Below are 23,872 nucleotides of genomic sequence, written 5' to 3' on the forward strand. Positions count from 1 at the left end.
TTAATAGTTTTTAAAGAGCTTAGTTTCAGTGTAAAAACATTGACAAGGGCTATTGACATTAATTTATGTGAATAGATGAAAACATAGTGAAACTTCTATTCAGGAATATTATAAACAATAAGTTTTATAAATATTTATTGCAAAATCTACCAAATTATAACTCTTTACAGTGCGTTGTTCACTTAAATTTTACTGTCATAAAGTCACAGCACAGTCAGAGTCTGGAGTGCCTGGTATAAATGTTTAGTGAATGAATTATAATCAGAGGAGGTCTACCCACCACGCTGACTCTCTCTGATACCATCAGGGCTTTCCCTTTGATATTGCCATAGCTGGGGTAGTCTAGGAGGTCCCTAAAGGAGCACCCTCCCTAGGAAGACCCCATTTTCCCATAGGAGAAGGACCTTACTAGTGTTCTGTTAATAAGAGGAAAGTGTTCACATTTGCATTACATTGAATGCTCAACAAAATCTTGGACAGAGTAGGTATCCTGAGGAGGTAGGTAGGGGCCTTGGGAGGGATCAGGTACATCTGCATCTATTTTAGTTTCTTACCTTTGTTTTAGTACTAATTATGTTCTTCTTTCTTTTCAGGACCTTAACATTTTATTATTCCTTTTTTTTTTTTTTTTTCCAGAGATAGGGTCTCACTCTGTCACCCAGGCTGGGGTGCAGTGGTACAATCATAGCTCACTGCAGCCTCAAACTCCTAGGCTCAAGCAATCCTCCCAATTCAGCCTCACATGTAGCTGGGACTACAAGCATGTGCCACCATGTCTGGCTAATATTTTTTGTTTTGTAAAGATGGAGTCTCACTGTGTTGCCCAGGCTGGTCTCAAACTTCTAGGTCCAAGCGATTCTCACACCTTGGCCTCCCAAAGTGCTAGGATTATAGGCGTGAGCCACCCCACCCAGCCTATTCTATTCTTAAGAGACTTACCTGAAGCTTAAAAATGGTAAAATTTGCATTGATTTTTGCTATAACAATTTTAGTTTTCCCCAGGATAATGAAGATTACACTATCAACTAAAGAACAAGTTAGGAAGTTCAGGAAAAAAGAAAACCAGAAAGAAGAAAAGGAATAAGTTAGTGTTGGAAGATACTCTTAAGTAGTTGTTCCCAATTACTGGTCAGTGGGCCAATGTAGAAAAGTGAAAAAATTTTCACTTAACCATTGATTGGTGAGAGAGAGAAAAATAAAAGGAGCGCAACAAAAAGAGGAGTCACATTATTTGCAAGGTTTCTTTTTGAAGTAATCAAAATGTTCTAAAATTATACCCTGGTCATTTTTGCACAAGTCTGTAAATATACTAACTACCATTGTATTGCACACCTAACAGGTGAGTTTTACAGTATGTAAATTATAGCTCAAAGATGTTTTTTAAAAGTTAAACAACTGGGCATGGTAGCTCACACCTGTAATCCCAGCACTTTGGGAGGCCGAGGCGGGTGGATCACCTGGAGTTCGAGACCAGCATGGACAACACGGTGAAACCCTGTCTCTACTAAAAATACGAAGTGATTCTCCAGCTACTCAGGAGACTGAGGCGGGAGAATCACTTGAACCTGGGAGGTGGAGTTTGCAGTGAGCCTAGATTGTGCCACTGCACTCCAGTCTGGGCAACAAGAGCAAAAACTCCGTCTCAAAAAAAAAAAAAAGTTAAAACAAAAAGAAACAAACATAGAACATGATAAATTGAAGTTTGCTGAGCACTGGCAAAGCAGAGAAATGTGTTGTTTTTATGTCTAGAGAAATGAATGGATATTGAAGAGTTAAATAAGAATCTTTGCTGCTGCCTAACAAAGAGCTCCCATTTGTACCAGCTATTTTCTTTGAGGTAATGTTCTTCCCATTCCTCCACCCACTCCCACCCCCATATTAACAAGGCTGGCTTCTCTCTATCAGTCATAACTCAGGTTCAATATAATCTTTTCATTAAAGTCTTTTCTGAATGCTTAATCTAGAATAGCCACCCATTTACTCTCTGTGACAAACCATATTTTAATACTTGCATTGCAGTTATCATGATCTGATGTGTTTATGATTAAAAATAAATATGTACATATTTATTTTGAAAATTGAGACTATATGTAACAAAATAAGTTACTGTCTATGTAAATATGACTTCACTATTCTGCTGTCTCTATTAACAAAACTTTATTATTCCTCCATCTTCATCAACATGATTTACTCTTCCAGGAAACTCTTACCCAAATGGACAAAAGATGAAAACAATTTTTCAAAAGAAGTTTTATTGAGATGTAATTAACATACCATAAAACTCACCCATGTTGGATATAGAAGGCAATAATTGTTATTACAATTAAATATTTGTGCAAAAATCGCCACAGTATAATAAACATTTTGATCACCCCACAAAAAAATTTTGTGCTCATTTGCAGTCAATTCCCATCTCTCTCTAACAGTGTGAGGCAACCATCAATCTCTTTTGGTCTCCATAGATTAGCCTATTCTGGACATTTCATATATGCAGAATCAGACCATGTGTGACCTTTTGTGTCTTCTTTCACTGAATGTACTGTTTTAGAGATTCATCCATGTTGAAGCATGTATTGGCACTTCATGCCTTTTCATTGTTAAATAGTATTCCACTTTACAGATATACTAAATTTTGTTTATCTATTCATCAGTCGATGAACATTTGGGTTGTTTTCACTTTGAGATTATTATGACTAATGCTGCTATGAACATTTGTGCACAAGTCTCTGTGTGAAGATATACTCTCATTTCTCTTGGATAGATTCCTTGGATTGTTGGGTCACGTGGTAACTCGTACGTTTAACACTTAAAGAAACTACCACACAGTTTCCCAACAAGTCTGAACTATTTTTACATTCCCAGTAGTTGATACATGAGGGTCCTCATTTCTCCACATCTTCATCAACACTTGCCATTTTCTGGATTTAAAAAATATACATCTATTGGTTATGTGTCTTATGGTATCTCTTGTGGTTCTGATTTGCATTTTCCTATTGCCTAATGACATTGAGCATCCTTTCATGTGCTGACTGACAATCTGTGTGTCTTCTTTGGATAAATGTCCATGTAAACCTCTTGTCTATTTTTAAAGTGAGTCATTTGTCTTTTTCTTGTTGAGTTGTGAAGGAGAGCAAAATTTGCCACCCCAAATTACGCCATTTTGGCATAAGGATTATTTTGAGCTAAAGGCAATTGAGAAGCAACAGATACAAGGAAAATTCTCTGCTTTTCCCCTATTTACCAAAAAACAGGACATAAATTTGTAATTTCCTCTACCAAGAAATACAGAAGTTAATTGCTAGAGCCAACTCTAGACCTTTATCTGCTTAGGGATGTCACCAGTGGAATCTGCAAAACAAACCTTGCTAAAACTAGCCCTTATCTACCATTAGTTTCCCCATATATTTGACTTCCCACAACTTGCCACCCCAGAAGCTAAAAGTCCTTTTGCTTTGTCTTGTCACTTCTCTAAAAATGTATGGTTCTTTCATTAAGATGCTATGTAAGCCCAAGTTCTAACCACCCCTTTCAGTTACTCATCTTTAAGTGCTCCCACGTGTATGTGCAATGCACATATTAATAAACTCCTGTTTGTTTCTCTCTTGTTAATCTCTTTTGTCCATTTAATTTACAGGGCACGAGCCAGAGCAGGGCAGAGGGAAAAGACTTTCTTCCCCTAAAGTTGTAAGTTCTTAACATATTCTGGATACAAGTCCCTTATCAAATTATATGATTTGGAAATATTTTCTTCCAGCCTCTAGGTTTGTCTTTTACCTTTCCTGACCATGTCATTTGAAGCATGAATGTTTTTAATATTGATGAATTCTAATTTACAAAATGTTTCTTTTACCACTATGATTTAGTATTGAATCTAAGAAATCATTACCTAACCCTGGGTCACAATTTACTCCTATATTTACTTCTAAGAGCATTAAAATTTTAGCTCCTATATTTAGGTCTGTGATCCATTTTGAGTTAACTTTTGTGTATAGTGTATGATACGAGTCCAAATTTTTGTGTATAGTGTATGGTAGGCATCCAAATCATTTTGGCAAGTGAATAGCCAATTGTTCTGGCACCAATTATTTAAAGGACCCCTTTTTCCTCCATTGAATTGTCTTTGCACCTTTGTCAAAAGTCAGTTGCCCATAATGGCTAACATAATCTTGCTAAACAAAAATTAAGTTGGAAGACTTATACTTCCTCACATGTAAACTTACCACAAAGCTATAATAATTGAACAGTATAGTGCTGCCATGAGGATAGACATATAGATCAATGGACCAGAACTGAGAGTCTAGAAATAAACCCATATATATGCAGCTAATTGATATTTGACAAGAGTACCAAAACCACTCAATAAAGAAATAATAGTCTCTCCAACAAAGATATCAGGACAATTAAATAACCACATGCAAAAGAATGAAGTTGGATCCCCACCTTGTACCATCTACAAAAATTTACTCAAAATGAATAAACTCAAAACTTAAATGTAGGAGCTAAAAACTATAAAACTTTTATGAAAAAGAAATAGGGATAAATCCTTATCACCTTGAATTTGGCAATGGATTCTGAGAAATCACACCAAAAGCACAAGCAACAAAAGAAAAAATAAATTGGACTTCAAAATTTTAAAGTTTTATGCATCAAAGCACATGATAAAGAGAAAAATAAACAATGAATGGGAGAAAACAGTTGCAAATCATATATTTGATATGAGTCTACGAGTATGCAGAATACATAAAGAATTCTTATAACTCAACAGAAAAAAAATAAAAATGAGCAAAGGACTTTAATAGACATTTTTCTAAAGATATACAAATGGCCAAAAACACATGAAAAGATGCTAAACATGATTAGTTAATTAGGGACATGCAAATCAAAACCATAATGAAGTACTGCTTCACACAATTAGGATAGCTATAATTTTTTTAAAAAAAAGGAAAACAAACAAAAACAAGTGTTAGTGAGGATACAGAGATTATCAGAGCCCTCACACATTGCTGGTGAGAATGTAAAATGGGTCAGCCACTGTGAAAAACAGTTTGGTGATTCCTTAATAAGTTAAACATATCATTACCATATGATCAAGCAATTCCACTCCTAGGTATATATCCAAAAGAATTAAAAACAGGTATTCAAACAAATACTTGTACACAAATGTTCACAGGAACACTATCAACAATTGCCAAAAGGTAGAAACCACCCAAGTGTCTATCAGCTGAAGAATGGATAAACAAAATGTGATATATCCATATGATAGAACATTTTTCAAAGCTGGGTACGGTGGCACATGCCTGTAATCCCAGCTACTCAAGACACTGGGGAGAAAGAATCATTCTTTTTTTGGGGGGGTGGGGATTAAAAGATAGTAAACTTTTTTGCTTAACATATGATCCGTCAAGTTTGAAACACATTTGCAAGCGATGATACTCGCCATTTAGTCCATCCCTAAGGAACAGAGGATCCTGGAAATTTAACCATATCAATGCAGTCTTTTTACATTATTAAATGAAGTAAAATGGGTACCCTTTAGTGAATTTTTTTTTTAAATTTTTAAAATCTTTCTTTAGAGACGGGGTCTCACTCTGTTGCCCAGACTAGAATGCTGTGGTGCCACCATAGCTCACTGCAGCCTCCAACTCCTTGGCTCAAGCAATCCTCCTGCCTTAGCCCCCAGAGTAGCTAGGACTACAGGTGTGTGCTACCATGACCAGTTACAAACCTCTTTTTATATAGACATATTATAAGCATCTTTTCATGTCAGTATAGATCTGCCTCATTCTATAATTGTATGAATGTATCATGTTATAATTTCTCTATTAATAATACATTGAATATGCATACATTTATTAATATGCATTTCTATTACCATCTTTACTTAACAGTCCATTATTCACTAAATCAGAGCTTCCTTCTAGTATGCCCAACTTTTTCATCTCATTCATGCCAGTCATGCTTTTATTATATAACAGGGCACACAGTAGGCCTGAAAGATATTCTATAAACTGGAGGGGATACAGGACATTTTTCAGAAGGTACAAAGTCCTCAGATGGGCTTAGAAAATTCACTGTGTAATCCATACATTATTCTACTCAATTTGCACATCTTTGGGTGCATGTATATACTGCTACTCTGTCCTCGCCATCACCTAAATGTGACTCAGTCTGTTCTACTGTTATATCTTGTGAATTTCCTTGTCCTGTACTTTTATTGTTGGTCTTCTTGCATTGATGATACAACAGCAACAACATTTTTAATTATTGTCAAAAGATTAACTTGCAATGTATAGAGTTTACTCAAAATTTTCTTCTTTAAGGAAAAACACTACAAAAAGTCAAGAGGATACCAAATTGAAACACATAATGGTGCCTCTGAGTCTATATGAAATCATGGTGAAGTAGAAATAAAGCCTTTCCGAGATTGCAAATTTTTTTTAAATGATGCAAATAGATAATCTCCTTCACTTTTATGGCATAGTCCTAACTTCAGGTTTTCTGTCCTATATTTCCCATAATTACTACACAAGCCTCATGTTCTAATTTTTTAGTTACAGTTGAAATAAGGTTTAAACTCCAATTAGGCTTTTTTCTTGCCAAATTGTATTATATATATTTTAAATACTATTTCTACCAAATGTTTTAACTTACTTTCTTCCAAGGATATTTGCTTTTTGACAGGTGACATTTTAGAAGGCTATTAGAGGATCAGCCTCCTATTCCCTATGTTTGCCCACATAAATGCACATGGGCTGTGGGGGTAGAGCATGGAACAGGCAAGCACCTGTAATTGTGACTATTTCTGTAGAAGAGGAGGGCCTAGGGTGAATTTCCAATAACCATTGTTACCCTCCTTTCACCACCTACCATAGCTTACAAGAAAAAAATTAGTACCAGTTTAGCATCATACCCCTGAAGCTGCCAAGTTCAACTCCAGCTCAAATCAGATATATGACAAATTTCAGGACAACAATGACTCATATATTTGTAGCTAAGAATTTTAAGCCCAGCAGGTTTCACACATTAAACACATACTTTAAACACAGAAATAGAAGACAGTCTTTTCTAATATAAGTGAATAATAAGAATATGTAAGCATGAAAATACATGGACGTTCATAGAACATCTCTCTACAACTCATTAAAGGAGAGGTACAGACAGAGTCCTGGTTTACTGGCACAATTTGGCAATCAAAACAGTTCCTGAAGGAGATTAAGATGGCTGTTCCTCTTTCTAGATTTTGTTTAACTTCAGCTTTCTACATTTTTCAGCTTTATATGTTTTCCATAGAATCCTTCTACCTTGTTGCTGAATTTAGCATTCCTTTCATTAATGTAGTCAGTATCTGCATCATTATTATAGGGACATATTGGGCTATATTTGTCTCATGCTTCAATTTGCTTTTCCCAGTCTGTGAGCATCCTATCGATTTCCTCTGTGGAAGGCACATATTCCGTGAAGAATGCTGCTGGACATTGGGTAGAACTCCTGTCCATAGTTTTCTCTTAGTTTTAGTTTCTGTGTCAGGTTTGATCTGTTTAATCAACCAATGGTACTGGCAGCAGCATAATATGAAATTCCCAGATCAGGGTTTTTCCTCTTATATTTGCTTCCCCATCTCAGAAGGATCACTTGGGCCCAGGGGTTCAAGACCAGCCTTGGCAACATAGTAAGATCTCATCTCAAAAAATAGAACATTATTCAGTAATAAAAAGGAATAAAGTACTGATCCATGCTACAATGCAGATGAGCCTCCAAAACATTATGTGAAATAAAAGAAGTCAGACACAAAAGATCACAGACTATATGACTCCATTTTTATGAAACATCCAAAATAGGTAAATCTATAAAGACAAGAAGCTGACTAGTGGTTTTCCATGGATAAGGATGAGTGAGTGGGAGTAAATGCTTGATGGTTATGGGGTTTGCTTTGGGGATGATGAAAATATATTGGAAATAGATAGAGGTAATGGTTACACAACATTGTGAATGTACTAAGTGGCATAAAATTGTATACTTTGAAGTGGTTGATTTTTATGTTACGTGAAATTTGCCTCAATACAATTTTTAAAAGTCTATTGATCATGAATATCAGGGCATTTCTGAACTCTCAGTTTGATTCTACTATCTATATGTCTATTCTTATGCTACACAAAAAAACATTTTATTCTTCTCAAGAATTCCCTGAAAATCTCATTTAAATGAATGTCAAACTCTTCACTTATTTAACAAATAGCATCAAATGACTATTTACTCCCAAAGACTTCAAAGATTTGCTTCAAAATCCTTGCCTTTCTGGGTTCACAATTCCTAAACTATCGTATCATAATTTTTATCCAATCTTAATCAAGCCTTTATAGTAAAAGAAGTACCTTAAAACATCCTCCAAAACTTTATAAATATCCTGAATTTTTCCTCTCCACTATCAGGTGTTATTAAAAATATCTATCAAGGTAGTGCTCTCCCTCACCACAGTAAAAATAAACTCAGCCTTGTCTTACTAACAGGCTGTTTTGGTGAACTTTTCAGGGAGGCCGAATTCAATGATCTTATAGGTTTTACCAAGAACCAATGAAGGGCTCCAAGGCTCTTCATGATGGCCCCACGGCTCTGGAGTACTAGTACACTCTTCAGAAATTGTTTAAGCCTCCCATTTGGTGGGCAAAGGGTATCTCTGACCATAACAGGGAGGTAAATATTGCATTGGGCCAAGCTCTGAATGCTTTTTGTTGAACTCCCAAATCTCAGCTTTATTTTTGCCTCCTAGGAGTTAGGAACTAGTTTTAGGAATCTTTTCGTTATCTGAAAAGGTAACTTTTATCTTGGTGGAAATCTGCCTTTGTACTAAAAACATTACTTGTCTTTGTCTGTCCTGGTTAAATACGTCTTTGTAACATGCCCTTAAAGAGAATGTTCCTAGGGAAGAATGGGTACAGGCCCCAATAAATGTCTGTTCCACAAGCTGGACCTGAGGACTGAAAAGCATAGGCATTTTTTAGACAAACTCTTCCTCGTGTCACTTAAAACTTAATGTAAATTTTCCTGAGTCTCTTGTTTTGCTCTTTTGTCTGTAGATGCCTGGTTTGGTGAGAGCTTTTATTAAAACTTGTTATACAGAAGCTGCAAATTAGTGAGATTTACAGATAGACATGGCATAGCCATTAGGCTGGGAAAATGATTCACGACATAGATAAGCAATACTTTCAACTTTAGGGCTTTTTCTTAGTCTAAACCTATATTTGCAACAACTCTGGGTTGGCTCCTGGTTTTTACATGTATTTATGCTATAACAAATTTGTGTGCTAAATTATCTATATGGCATAATTTCACCAAGTATAATTTAGAATTAGGGTGGCCATTTGATGCAATTTGACGTGAACAAAATTATTCAGTTGAAAGGTGATTTAAGGGCAGAAATGAAACAGAATCTCAAAGACCCAATGGTCTGCTTTCTCTTCTTTTCTTTTCTTTTTTTTTTACTGGTTTGAGGAAGTCTTAATTACAAAAAGAATTAATATTCAAAAATATCTTTCTTAAGAGGAAGGCAGAGGAAGAATTGAAACAGAAGAGGAAAATGCCATGTGATAATGGCAACAGAATTTCGAAGATAATGCTGCTGCCTTTAAAGATGAACGAAGGGACCATACGCCAAGGAACGCGGCTCCAGAAGCTGGAGAATGCAAGGAAACTGATTCTCCCTTAAAGCTTCCAGAAGGAACAAGCCCTGCCAATACTTTGACATGAGCGTAGGGAAACTGACTGGGGCTGGCCGGGCCTGGTGGTTCACACCTGTAATCTCAGCACTTTGGGAGGCCGAGGTGGGTGGATCACCTGAGGTCAGGATTTGGACCAGCCTGGCCAACATGGTGAAACCCCGTCTCTACTAAAAATACAAAAATTAGCTGGGCATGGTGGCACCCGCCTGTAGTCCCAGCTACTCGGGAGGCTGAGGCAGGAAAACCACTTGAACCTGGGAGGTGTAGGTTGCAGTGAGCCGAGATTGCGCCCCCTGCACTCCAGCCTGGGCAACAGAGTGAGACTCCGTCTAAAACAAACAAAAAAAAGAAAGGAAGAAATTGATTGTCTTCTAGCCTCCAGACTACAAGAAAATAAATGTGTGGTGTTATAAGCTACCAAGTTTGTAACTAATAAGAGACAAATATAGTTAGTTACCTAAAAATCCCCTATTCTATTTTTTCTAGCAATGTTATTGAGGTATAATTGACATAAAATAAGTCATATATATTTAATAGTACAATTTGATAAGTTTTGACATATGTAAGCACCTGTGAAACCATCACCGTGTTTAATCAAGACACTGAATATATACATTACTCCCCCAAATTTCCTTGTGCTCCTTTGTAATTTCTCCCCATTCCCCACCCAATCCCCAGGCAACCACATATCTACTTTCTATCACTATAAATTAGTTAATATTTTCTAGAATCTTACATAAGTGAAACTATACAGTATGTATTTTTTCTGACTTTCACTAAGCATACTTATTTTAAGATTCATTCTTTAAATAATATTATGTATCAATAGTTGATTTAATTTATTGTAATATTTATTGTATTGTTTATACATTTACCAGTTGTTAGACATTTTCCATTTTTGATTATTTACAAAGTTGCTATGAACATATGTATGCAAGTCTTTGTTGGAATGACAGGATTATAAGGTAAATGTGTATTTAACTTTTTAAGAAACTAGTGAACTGTTTTCAAAAGTGGTCATATCATTTTACATTTCCACACAATGTATGAGAATTCCAGGTCCTCTATATCCTTGCTAACATTTGATATAATCAGTCTTTTTAATTTTAGTCATTCTAATATTAGTTTAGATACTACAAAAGGAGAATGCTCCTTTTGTTACTATTTACATGGAACAACCCTTTCTATCCTTTCACTGTTGACCTATTTGTGTCTTTGAATCTAAAGTGAGTCTTCTATAGACAATATATAGTTGGATCATGGTTTTTTTTTTGGATAGGATTCTGCCTATCTCTGTCTTTTGATTGGAGAGTTTAATCCATTTACATTTAGAATAATCATTGATAATGAAGGACTTATTCCTTTATTTTGCTATTGTTTTCTATATATCTTAAAGCTTTTTTGTCCATTTCCTGCATTACTGTCTTTTGTGTTGAGTTGATATTTTGTAGGGAAATGTTTAAATGTCTTTCTCATATCATTTTGTATACATTCTTTAGCCATTTTATTGTGGTTACCATGGGATTACATAACACCCTAAAGTTAAAACACTCTGATTTGAATTTATAGCAGATTAACTTCAGTAACATACACTGCTTCTTTAACAGCTCTATCCCCAACCCTTTTGATTGTCAATGTCATAAAATTAATTTTTATACACTGTCCAAAAACATTAGCTAATAATTTTCTAACACATTAGTGTCTTAAATTACATCAAGAATAAAGCATGGAGTTGCAAACCATGATTATCATAACAGCTTTTAGACTAATAATTGTTTATTTTTAAATGTATCAGTCTTTTAAATCATTTAGAAAAAAATGAAGTTATACATTATTTTTATAATACAATTTTGATTTGACAATTTTGTTTTAGTACTTAAAAACCATAAGTGCATTGTCTTCTGGCCTCCAAAGTATCTGATGATAAATCTGCTGTTAATCTTATGACCTCTTGTGACAAGTCACTTCTCTCTTGCAGGTTTCAAAATTCTCTTTGTGTTTGTCTTCCAACATTTTGATTATAATATCTTGGTGTGGGTCTCTGAGTTCATCATACATTGAGTTCGTTGAGCTTCTTGGATGTTTATATTCATATCGTCCATCAAATTTGGGAAGTTTTTGGCCACTACTTTTTCAGATATTCTTTCTTTTTCTTTCTCTTCTTTTTCTGGGAGTACCATAATGCCTGTGTTGTTTAGCTTTATGGTGTCACATAGGTCTTTTGGGCTCAGTTCCATTTTCTTCAATCTTTTTCTTTCTGTTTCTCAGATTCAGTAATTTTCTTTGTTCTATTTTCAAGTTCACTGATTCTTTCTCCTGCCTGCCCAAATCTGCCTTTGAATACTTCTAGTGAATTTTTAAATTTGTTACTGTAATTTTCAGCTCCACGATTTTTTTTCTTTTTAGGTTTTTTATTTCTTTAATGATTTTTCCATTTTGTTCAGACATCATTTTGTTGACTGTCATTTCTTCCTTTGGTTCTTTGAGCATCTTTAAGACAGTTGTTTTAAAGTCTTTGACTGTCTAGTAGATCTACCATCCAGTCTTTTTCAAAGATAGTTTATTGGGTTTTTTTCCCTTTGAAAAGAACATACTTTCCTGTTTCTTTGTATGCTTTGTGATTTTGTTGTTGTTGAAAACTGTATATTTGCATCTAATAATGTCGTACCTTTGGAAATTAGGTTCTCTCCCTTCCCTAGGTTTTGCTGGTGTTTTGGGTTTTATTATTATTTTTGTTGCCATTATTGTTATAGGTTGTGTCTGCACTGAGCATCAGCCTGAGGTTTAAACTTAAGGCCTTCTCTGGTCTTTGCTGATCCTGCACCTTCACCTGGGCATGTGTGGTAACTTTCTAATTTTCCTTACATATGCAGTTGCTTTATTATTATTATTATTATTATTATTATTATTATTATACTTTAAGTTCTAGGGTACATGTGCACAATGTGCAGGTTTGTTACATATGTATACATGTGCCATGTTGGTGTGCTGCACCCATTAACTCATCATTTACATTAGGTATATCTCCTAATTCTATCCCTTCCCCCTCCCCTCTCCCCACAATAGGCCCTGGTGTGTGATGTTCCCCTTCCTGTGTCCAAGTGATCTCATTGTTCGATTCCTACCTATGAGTGAGAACATGTGGTGTTTGGTTTTCTGTTCTTGCGATAGTTTGCTGAGAACGATGGTTTCCAGCTGCATCCATGTCCCTACAAAGGGCATGAACTCATCCTTTTTTATGGCTGCATAGTATTCCATGGTGTGTATGTGCCACATTTTCTTAATCCAGCCTGTCACTGATGGACATTTGGGTTCTTTTACACTGTTGGTGGGACTGTAAACTAGTTCAACCATTGTGGAAAACAGTGTGGCGATTTCTCAAAGATCTAGGACTAGAAATACCATTTGACCCAGCCATCCCATTACTGGGTATATACACAGAGGATTATAAATCATGCAGTTGCTTTTGAATGTCCTAGTCTTCAATGTCTGGCTTCCATAAGAGGGGAGAGAGAAAAATACCGGGAGAGAAAAGGCTTTGCTTCTTTAAATCTCCTGGATATTACTTTAGCCAGAGGGGTGGGAGGGTTTGCAATAATGGGGGTTAGTGCAACCATAATGACCACCACCTCTTTTCCTATACCTCTGTGATCAGATGCAGCAACCAAGGATCACAGCACAGATCCCCAATATTTGCAGGACATGGTCCTTTTTGGCTGTTCTGGTTCCTGTTCTGGTTCCTGCAAGCTGTGTGCAAGCTGTTCCAGAAACATATTCACAGCTGCCCACCACTGGGCTGAATGGTGGGATTGTTATTTAAAATAACATTATGAAACTACATGCTAACATAAATATTTGTGTTTTCTAAAACAAAAATAATTTAGTGAGAAGAATGGCATTGTTTTACCTTTATATAAATCTCTCTGATGGATAATTTAATATAAAATCACTGGATTGACTGGGCACGGTGGCTCACGCCTGTAATCCCAGCACTTTGAGAGGCCAAGGTAGGCAGATCACAAGGTGAGGAGATCGAGACCATCCTGGCTAACACGGTGAAACCCCGTCTCTACTAAAAATACAAAAAATTAGCCAGGTATGGTGATGGGTGCCTGTAGTCCCAGCTACTAGGGAGGCTGAGGCAGGAGAATCACTCAAACCCGGGAGGTGGAGGTTGCAGTGAGCTGAGATCACACCGCTGCACTCCAGCCTGGGTAGCAGAGCGAGACTCCGTCTCAAAAAAAAAGAAGAAAAAGGACAAAAAAAAAAAGAAAATCACTGGATTTTCATATCAGTTTCTGCATTCAGTCTGTTGCAATATCACACCCCATGCAGCCTCTAGAAAACTCTATTGTACACTTGTGAAAGAATACAAGTGAAAAAGCAAATGGTCTTAGTATTATTTTGAAAATAGTTTGACCTCATGAACCACATTTTGAAAATTGTTGCTCTAATTCATCCTTCAGTCTAGTACTAAAAAGTCATCTCTGTACTAATATTAACAAAGCCTCTACCTAAAACTAGATGATAACTGAGGTTCTTTATCAAACTAACATCCTACAGTTCTATAGATAAACAAGCAAATTTCTCACAAAAAAACCCAACAAACTTTGCTATTAGTTAATTGTTTTCTATTAATATTAGGTTTCTTATCACTGCTCTTATCTCTTCCGGGGTGTGTGAACTGAAATATTGTAATGGAAAAAGAACAAGCTTTGTGTCCAACCAAACAAGCTATAGTTAAAATACCAGTTCTGCCTACTGTGGCCTTGGACAAATTATTTAATCTCATTAAGCCCTAGTTTCATCACCTACTTTGTCAAGATTAAGTAAATCAACATTTAGTTTTAGCACAGTGTGTGTTTTGAATGTAGAAAGTATTAAACAAATGTTAGTTCCCTTTATTTTTTTCCAATCATATATCTTTTATTAGTTAACCTCACCTACAGGAAGACTCATTGCCCCATTATGACCACTGTTGGAAGGCTAAAGTTTAATATATGTTACTGTACAATACCTAAGATGTGAGTCACCTTGGAGATACTAGACTTGCAAACCCAAACAATTTTTAAAATCGTACAGGGGTTAAATAGCAAACATTACATCAAACTGCCCTGAAATTCTCACTATTTCAGCTACAAATATGACCTATTAGAGCTAGTTCATTATCTCTTTCTGTAAACATGGATTAACTGAAATCACTACCAAGGTGGAATGTAGACAGCAGGTCACTGAGGAATGTATCATATGTTCTGAAGGGCAGAAAAAAGGAATATGAGGCTAAGATCCACCTGGGAGGAGAGTTCCTTTGTGATTTTCAGTGGCTCACAAGCCTAAGGATACTGGGCATGGAATGCCAGATGCCACTGAAAGGAGAAGGAAGGGGATGTTAACTGTCTTACCCATTTGCCTAATTATAATTACCATTAAATGTCCTCTCACTTAGAGTTCACAAGAAACCTGTCAGGTAGTTATTATAGTTTACATCTTATAAATGTGTAGTGAAGCTCAAAGGATTGGGTGCTTCATACTCAGCTTATAAGTAAAAGAGCTAGCATTTAAACCTCAGCCTGTTTTGCTTTCAAGTTCGCCTCTTAACATTGCACTACTTACTATCCTTGAAAACTGTTTCTTAATGAATGGCCCTAGGGGTTGAAGCTAAACTTTGAGCAAGTGCCTGCTTCCTAAGTGATGATTCTGTGCCCTAGAGCTTCGTGAGAATTTGAAGTTTTCTTTCACCCCCAACAAAACACTCAGGTAAGAATTGGGCTTATTGTAACTGAGTCACTTTATCAATTCAGTTGCGGAGTCATTTTCCGTGAGTATTCTGGGAGGGATTAAAAAATCAAAGTACACAAAATAAACTGAAAACAGTTTTGATTGCCAGCAATTGTATCCAAGAATGTTAAAGATTCAGTTCAAGCATGTTGTTCATTACTTGATTTATTCTGGGTGGCATTACCAATGTGTGTTCCTGCATTTGGAGTTACTCTTAACTGTAAAGAGGCTCTGATTTCTATGTAAACACTTCAGGCCAAAAGACAGCAATTTTAAAAAGCAATCCAGGCAATCATTTGTTTGAAACACCAACTTAGAGAGGAATAATGTTAACATAAACATACCAAATCTTTGACGTATATTAAAACACGTCTCATATTGGCTACAAGCAAACTTTGAGTCCTTTGTAAAATCCATACAGTTAACCCAGCAGGCATGATGTCATTCCAAATCACGTGGTTACTATATAGCTACTTATTATCCAAACAACCCTGAAACAAAAGACCTGAAATTGGCTGTTTTGGATGCTGTTCCCTGCTGCCAGGAGGAGGTGTGTTTAACTTACAAGACACTGAAGAACAGTTAGATGAACATTTTAGATCAAAAGATTCAAGTAAATAGACAACGAGGAAAAGACTTCTGTTTGACAGCAGACAACCTACTTTTCCAAAAACGTATTTTAATTCAAGTTCACAAAGTGATATAAAAAGACTGGTCAGGCAAATAAATGTAAGAAACATATTAGTAAACACATGAATGAAACTGTGCTCCAAAGAATTAAAGAAACCAGTAACTAACAGACATTCTTGAATTTTGAAGGATAGTTAATAACAAAAAGAAACAACCTGCCTAAAAGCTGAAACTCCCTCTCCTTGAGGGATTTAAAAAACCTGGATGAAACAATGAATGAAACTATTGGAAACAATGTGGCCAACTGGAGTTTGCGCAGAGCAAGTTTGTTGATGTCACAGCCTGAATTTCTACCACATTTCATATTAACTCCCTGCTAAATTTGCACCTGTGACGCATTAGGAGGCATGCCTGAGGACTTTCCAGACCTCCCCTTTTCTTCCACCAATCACCTACTAGTCTCAGAATCACCCCCTAAACCTTTTCTAACAGAAGTAAAGCCAACACAGAGAGACAGCTTTGAGCTGGACTCCTGTCTTCTTGTGAGTTGACATATAACAAAAAGCTTTTCTTTTCTCAAAAGCCCAGTGTCATATTATATTGGCTTTTAGTGCATCAGGCAGCAAGCCCTTTATGCTTGATAAAATGAATACAACTCCATTCAGAAACATATTAGCACTGCTGACAGCATAGCAGAAGCTTGGCAAATTATTTTAATCATGGGGTCGTACACTAATAATGGTCATGTACTTATTTCATATGATATTATCATTATGATTTCTACACAAGAAGTGAACAGTAATATGAGCTATGGCTGGGGGTGGTGGTTCACACCTGTAATCTCAGCACTTTTGAAGCCCAAGGCAGGAGGATCACTTGAACCCAGGAGTTCAAGACCAGCCTGAGCAAAATACGAGACCCCCCCATCTTCACAAAAATTAAAAAACAAACAAACAAAAAATCAGCTGGGGATAGCAGTGCATGCCTGTGGCCCCAGCTACTTGAATGGCTGAAATGAGAGGATCACTTGAGCCCAGGCAGTTGAGACTGCAGTGAGCCATGGTCATATCCCTGCACTTCCAACCTGAGTGACAGAACAAGATCCTGTCTCAACAATTAATAATAATTATTATAATATAGGCTAATTTATTTTGGAATCATAGGATGAAAATTTTGCAGCATTAATGCCATAATTAGAAATACTAAGTGTATTCCAAAGTATTCAAATATTGCTGAGACTCATAGAGGAAGCCTAAGTAACAGATAAGGACAGTGAGCACAGAGAGGGGAAGAAGAAAAAAAGACCACTAAAGGAGGAAGTAAAAAACAAACCCGAGGTAAATACGGCAGCAGTAACAAGATCATGAGTAGAGTAGGAACGATTAAGATATAAAGTCAATTGGGGAGAAGAGAATTACCTCTATTTCATGCTTTTACATTTTTGTTAGACATTAGTGAAGTAGAAGTTTGGGAATAGAGTGCTACAGTGGCCTGTATTCTGAGGAGGAACTGATTGTGACATATTTTATGTGAGCCACATAAAATGCAGGTGTGAGCCACTGCACCCGGCCTCAAAGTATACTTCTTATAGTATGACTCTATTAGGGTTCTGACTAGCAGAAAATTTAATTAAAAACTTTCATTCTAAGATCTCAGGAATGGTCTCTAATCAAGCAACAGATAAGTGAGGTGTTATCAGATAACAGGCAGAATATTAATAGGTATTGCTGAGGAGAGAGGCTAGAGAAAAAGCTAGAAATTCATCTTCAAGGTGGAAGATAAAAGAAAAGTGAACAGACATTCAGGGATGGATCTGCCTTAAGTATGAGTCAAGTATTTGCTTCAAATGTAGGTAGGGGCTGAGAGTAAAAAAAAAAAACCAAAAAAAAAAAAAAAAAAAACTGACTCATTTGAAAGGCAGGAAGGGTTACCAGAAGTTCAATATGGCTAACACAGGGGAGGAATGAGTTCCTGTAAAGGACAGTTTAGTCCAAAAGTGTATACTAATTCTAGTGGGTGCTAATTTAAGAATGAGTGCCAGGTTTATCAGCATTACAGTGTAAGAGAGCATTGTTATTTCTCTAAAGAATACCATACCTTCTTCTTATTTGCATGTCTTTGGGGGTTCAATAGTCCTAACTTTGGAGGCAGTGGTTTAGGGGGCAAAGCAACACAACTTTGGATAGCCTCCTAACAGGATGGATGTACCCTGACTCATTCAATTATCTTCCACTTGACAGTGGTTTCCAGTTAGCAGTCACTATAAGTAGTGCTTCAAAAAGCACTAGCATGCTTATTTCTATAGGAGAATCCCAAAGTTGAGAAAAGCCCGAGTTACTCTCCAAGAATTGTAGCAATGTATGCTCCTGTAGATAAGAGTGTACATTTGGCCGGGCGCAGTGACTCACGCCTGTAATCCCAGCACTTTGGGAGGCCAAGGTGGGCAGATCACAAGGTCAGGAGTTCAAGATCAGCCTGACCAACATGGTGAAACCCCATCTCTACTAAAAAAATACAAAAATTAGCCGGGCGTGGTGGCGCATGCCTATAATCTCAGCTACTCAGGATGCTGAGGCAGGAGAATTGCTTAAACCTGGGAGGTGGAGGTTGCAGTGAGTCAAGATTGCACCACTGTACTCCAGCCTGGGCGACAGAACAAGACTCCGTCTCAAAAAAAAAAAAAAAAAAAAAAAAAGAGGTGTACATTTTACCACCACACCCTTCCATTGTGGGATATTGTGAATTGTTTTAATTTTTGCTAATCCAATAAAGTTGGTATTTGGTTGGTTGATTTGTATTCCCAAAAGTGAGGTAGTACAGTTGAGGATTTTTTGTCTTGTCCTCTTTCATTTCCTTTTCAGTGAATTACTTGTTCATTTCTTCTGCCCATTTTTATTGCTTTTTGAAAAGAAATTATAAAAGTTTTTACATTAGAATTGTTAACCTAGTGTCCTATATTTTATAAATATTTCATCACTGTCTCTCATTTATCTTTCAATGTGTCATGGTGATTTTTGCTGTTTAAATATTTTAAACTTTAACATAATCAAACATACTCATCTTTTATTTTACAGCTTCTAGGATTCCTGTCTTGCTCTCTCACCCAGGCTGGAGTGTAGTGGTGCATAGCTCACTGCAACCTCCAACTCTTGGGCTCAAGGGATCCTCCCACCTCTGTAGCTGGGACTACAGGTGCACACCACCACACCCAGATAAATTTTTTAAAAAATTGTTTCTCGTAGAGCCACGGGTCTCGCCATGTTGCCCAGGCTAGTCTCAAACTCTTGGCTTGAAGTGATCTTCCTGCCTTGGCTTCTCAAAGTGCTAGGATTACGGGCAAGAGCTACTGCACCTGGCCCTGCCTTGTTTAAGAAATCCCTTCTGCCCTAAAGTCACAGTTACCGTTCTAAACTTCTCCCCAATATACTTTTGTTTTGTTTTTTTTAAATTTCAATCTTTAATCCTTCCAGAATTTATTTTGTATGTGATAAAAGGTACAGGCCTAACTTTATACCTTCCATATAGCTAGCCAGTTATTTCCAGTTCTTGTTAATTTATGAATGAATCCATCCTTTCCCTGAAATGGAAATATCACCTTTATAATATATTAATATTCTCTATATAGTTTCATTTTTCTGGGTTCTCTAAGTATTTTTCTTTTTTGTGCTAATACTATATTTTTTGTCTTTTTTTTTTTTGGCTACTCTTTGTAGCAACTTTGTGGTAAGTTTTTACTATCTAGTAAGACAAATTGTCTACTCTCAACCTCTGTTTTCTTTTTCTAATATGTCTTAACAATTCTTATATATTAATTTTCCTATATGAACATTGAAATCACTTATGTTCTCAAATTATAAAGTAGCAGGTTCTACATCTTTCTTAAATAAAATTTTTTAAAACTATATTTAAAATTTTAAAATTATTTTAAATTAAATCGAATTCCAATTTAGTTTTGTGAATTTTCTTTAAATTTCTACACATTTTATCATTTTTGTTCCTCATGTGGTTGCGGTAAAAATCTTTCAGCGTAGATTATAGGAACTCTTCTGCCAAAGCAGTTTATGTTGTTTCTTCCATGTAAAATTGATGACCCTTGGTCCCAGAAGTGTTTTTGTCTTGTTTTCTGCTGTATATGGATTGAATATGAAGAGGAAAGCAGGAAAGAGAGAAGGTTACATTAGCTATGACTCAAATTTTCTAAAAATTCAGTTCTCACCTAGTTCACATTACTGAGGGATTATCAGAGACTGAATAAAATTCCTAGTTTTATTCTTCATTTTTTGCAGCATGTATTAAGTGGAATACTTATGTTAATTTCACTTAATTTAAAATGTTTATAAGCTCACAGAATGCCCGGTCTGATGGCCAGGTTTGTTAGATTTAAGTATATCCTGCAATGAATATTTTCTTTCAAAAGTCCGTAAGTTGTATTTACTCAGGCTCTTTCATTTAGTCAATGGGTGTTTATTGAAGATCTTTTTTTTTCACGAAATGCTGTAACATTACTTGAATATTGTTTGTATTCAAAATCACCTATACTCACTCTGGGTGAAAGAAAGAACAACATTTTAAATAGTACAAATAACCAGATAGGCCACTGAGTGAACACTAGCCCTAGACAATTAATACAATTAAGCCTGGCTAATCTTATGGGGAAAAAATGTGAATGACTTTACAGGGCTCTCCACCACTGATGAGAACTGAATCTCATTATTCCAAGTGATAGCCAGGCTGCGGGGTGATAATGACTTTGACAACATTTTAGTGGAAGAAATTGAAGAATTCATTAAGGGTTGTAGAGAAGGACTGACCAAGGAGAACTCAGGCGACAAACTAATTATATATATATATATAAAAGACCTTGCCCATGGAGTTGTATAAAGAAAATCAGATATATGTATAATCTTTTGGGTGACTTTTCCAGGGCATTTTTAACTTTTGTGTACAGGTCAACTTGAGAATTTAATTCCTGTGAAGGATAAGACTTAATGGTGGGAAGGTGCCAAGAATTATGAAAGACCTAGGAAAATATATGACATAGTTTCTGCCTTCAAGAAACTTCAAGGAGCAATATATTTAACGGGGTCATATTAGATATGTGGAACATAAAATAATACAATATATCATGAATGACAAAATGTGTGGTCAAATCATTATATGTAAGTGTAGAAAGAACTGCTGAATGAATGAATGGACATAGACTATCTAAACATTAGAAATTTATACGCTTATTAAACCTGATTTTGTAACTAGAATATATTCAGTTTCTAACAATCTTCCTTAAAGAACAAAATTGTGAAATTTTAAAAAAACTTATTATCTTAAAAATACAACTGGTGATAAAGTGAAAGGTAAAAGTTCTCCATCTCTTCCTACTCCTATTTACCAGTCCCGTTCCCAGAGATGTTTACAGCTTATGAATCCATCCCCAAACTTTGTACACCATATACACACATATACTTTCAAAGGATACTACAGTCCTTCTTAAACTTTTTTCAATATTTCATTTCAGTACCTGCTGATCTACTTCATTACTTTTAGTGCCCACAGTGTCAGTATATTAGATGCTAAAGTATCAAAACTTACATGTATTTAACCCCTTATTTGTAGACACAGGTTCTTTTCTATCTTCCACTGTTAAAAACAGTACATCAGTTAACGGTTTCCACACCCCCTGTGCAGGTTCCCAGAAATCTAGTAAACCTTTCAAACTATATTTTTGACAAAGGCTAAAGGTATGCTGTCATGGTTTGGTTTGTACTGATCCGTTTAGGTAATTCAATGCTATTAGATGTGAGGATGATCTGGTGCCAACATCAATCGCAGCCATAAAGGTCAGAGTTATTTAGTGCATTTCCAGTCCTTCCTTTAGTTTCTGGAAGCTCCCAGATAGACGTCTCTTCAGAAGCTTAAGAGGTTTTGGATGAAAGATACACTGTTGTCCTCGATAAAGGAAAAGATACTGTAGTTTCAATAATCTCACGGGACAATACTTAATAATCTCGTCAAGTGAGCCCTTATCAGAGGGGGGAAATAAAATTTATTGCCTTCTAACACTTACCCTCAAATAGTTTATTTGAGACCAGGAACTGGTCACACCATTTATTTTGAACTTTTGGCTGAATACGGGTGAACTTGGCTTTTTGTTTTCCCCAAACCCGGGACAGAAAGAAATTAAAAGCCCTGACTGTGCCGGGATAGGACTGAGGAGGCCCAGGAAAGGCTGCACTAAGTATTTGGAGGGTTGGTTTGTTTTCCTTCTTGCTGCTGCTGCTGTTTCCTCGAGGATGAAGGGAAAGATAAAACCCTTCCGGCTCGGTTCGTGGTTTCCTTAGCCCCATTCCTCGAAGGTGACGAAACTTCAGCACATCTCTGTCCACTTCGGAAACAAGAGAATTCCCTCAAGAGCAAATAGGCGGAAACAACGACCCCGCGCCCGGCGTTTTTCTGAGCTCCTAAACAGGGAGAGAGACCAGACAAAACAAACAAGCCAAGGCGACACAGCCAGGTTACCACCGGGCAGCAGGACGGGAGCGCAAGGGCCCTTCCCCATAACTAGCACCTCCTAGGGTTCCGCCCCCGGGGGCGGGGCTGACCGTTCTTTCCGGGTTTGCGAGCGGAAGTGGGCGAATTTGAATCCTGTGGGCCGTTGAATGTGGCTGCTCGCGATCGGCGTGCGATCACGCAGAGCGGGCCGGGAAAAGTGGCACTGACGCTCTGGAACTTCTGTCCAGCTCGCCTTGGTGAGTAAATGGGGAACGGGAAGACGCAGAGCGTTCCAGAGTGAGAAGCGGGACCGTGGGGTGGGAGAGGGTGTCAGGAGGCCGGACGGCGCAGCAGGGGCCTCGCAGTGGTTTTGGGGACGTCTGGTGCTGGGTCCGGGCCTGGAGACTTTGGGAATTCGGGACACTGGGGGCGTTTGCCGATCAGCGCTCTCGACTGTTGCGCACACCAGCCAGCCCTCAGTGTTGAGGATTCGGAGGCCCTGCCGGTCCCCCAAGAGTAAACCTTGTTTATACGCGTCCTCCGTGGCTTTTTTTTTAACCCGTAGTTTATTATATTCACCAATTCGATTTGAATGCTGAAGCTTCAACAGTCGTTAAATCTCATTGTGAAAGCGTTGCCACGTTTAAACAAATCTTTTTATGAAAGATGGAAGATTGGGGCAGGTTTAGAATGAAAAGATGCTCTACGTGGCTCCGAGTTCCTGCTAAGAGAGATACCCGGACAACCTTGATTAACTCTGGACTGCAGGGAAGTGACAGTCTTTGAAATGCCTGGGTGGCATTTAAACTGAAATTCGAGTATCCTTTGTATTTAAAACCCGGATATTTTTCTTTCACGGTTGACATTTTTCATGTACCGCAAAAATCCGAGACTCTTGCTTATTTAAACCGGCTATAGTAACAGCGGTGGTGATTCTCTAGGGTCTTAGTTTGCAAACAATAGGGATAAGGTTTAGTTCCACCGCCCTGCCTTTTCGCCTCCCTCATTCATTGGCCAACTGGGTTATTATGGAGTCTTTTTGGAAGTAATCCACTAATGCTTTGAGCATCTGTTTTCTTTGGGTTTTATTATTTTGGGCTTTTTTATTTTTAATAATGAACTATCTGAAATATGGAACTCTGTCTAACCCAGTAGTAAAGTCATGCCTTCTGGAATGGTTTAAAAGTGTGCCATAAGTGTAAACTATAAATGGGAACTTTAAATGTGTACAAGTTTTATATCTTTATTAAAAATCGTCAGTT

At 37.0% G+C, this 23,872-nt stretch overlaps 1 protein-coding gene and 1 long non-coding RNA gene across 10 annotated transcripts in view; one reads left to right on the forward strand and one right to left on the reverse strand.

The window, feature by feature from the left end:
- Nucleotides 1-23,872, reverse strand: part of LOC135971951 (uncharacterized) — a 127,074-nt gene that overhangs the window by 91,072 nt on the left and 12,130 nt on the right. The gene's annotated exons all lie outside the window — the stretch shown is intronic.
- G2E3 (G2/M-phase specific E3 ubiquitin protein ligase) overlaps nucleotides 22,753-23,872 on the forward strand; it is a 60,090-nt gene continuing 58,970 nt past the window's right edge. For all 9 annotated transcript variants that reach the window (XR_012415695.1, XR_012415696.1, XR_012415693.1 and 6 more), the window contains exon 1: nucleotides 22,753-22,867. The gene's annotated coding sequence lies outside the window, so the exon portion shown is untranslated. The remainder of the gene's footprint in view (nucleotides 22,868-23,872) is intronic.

Source organism: Macaca fascicularis, chromosome 7, assembly GCF_037993035.2.
Source record: "Macaca fascicularis isolate 582-1 chromosome 7, T2T-MFA8v1.1".
Taxonomy (NCBI): domain Eukaryota; kingdom Metazoa; phylum Chordata; class Mammalia; order Primates; family Cercopithecidae; genus Macaca; species Macaca fascicularis.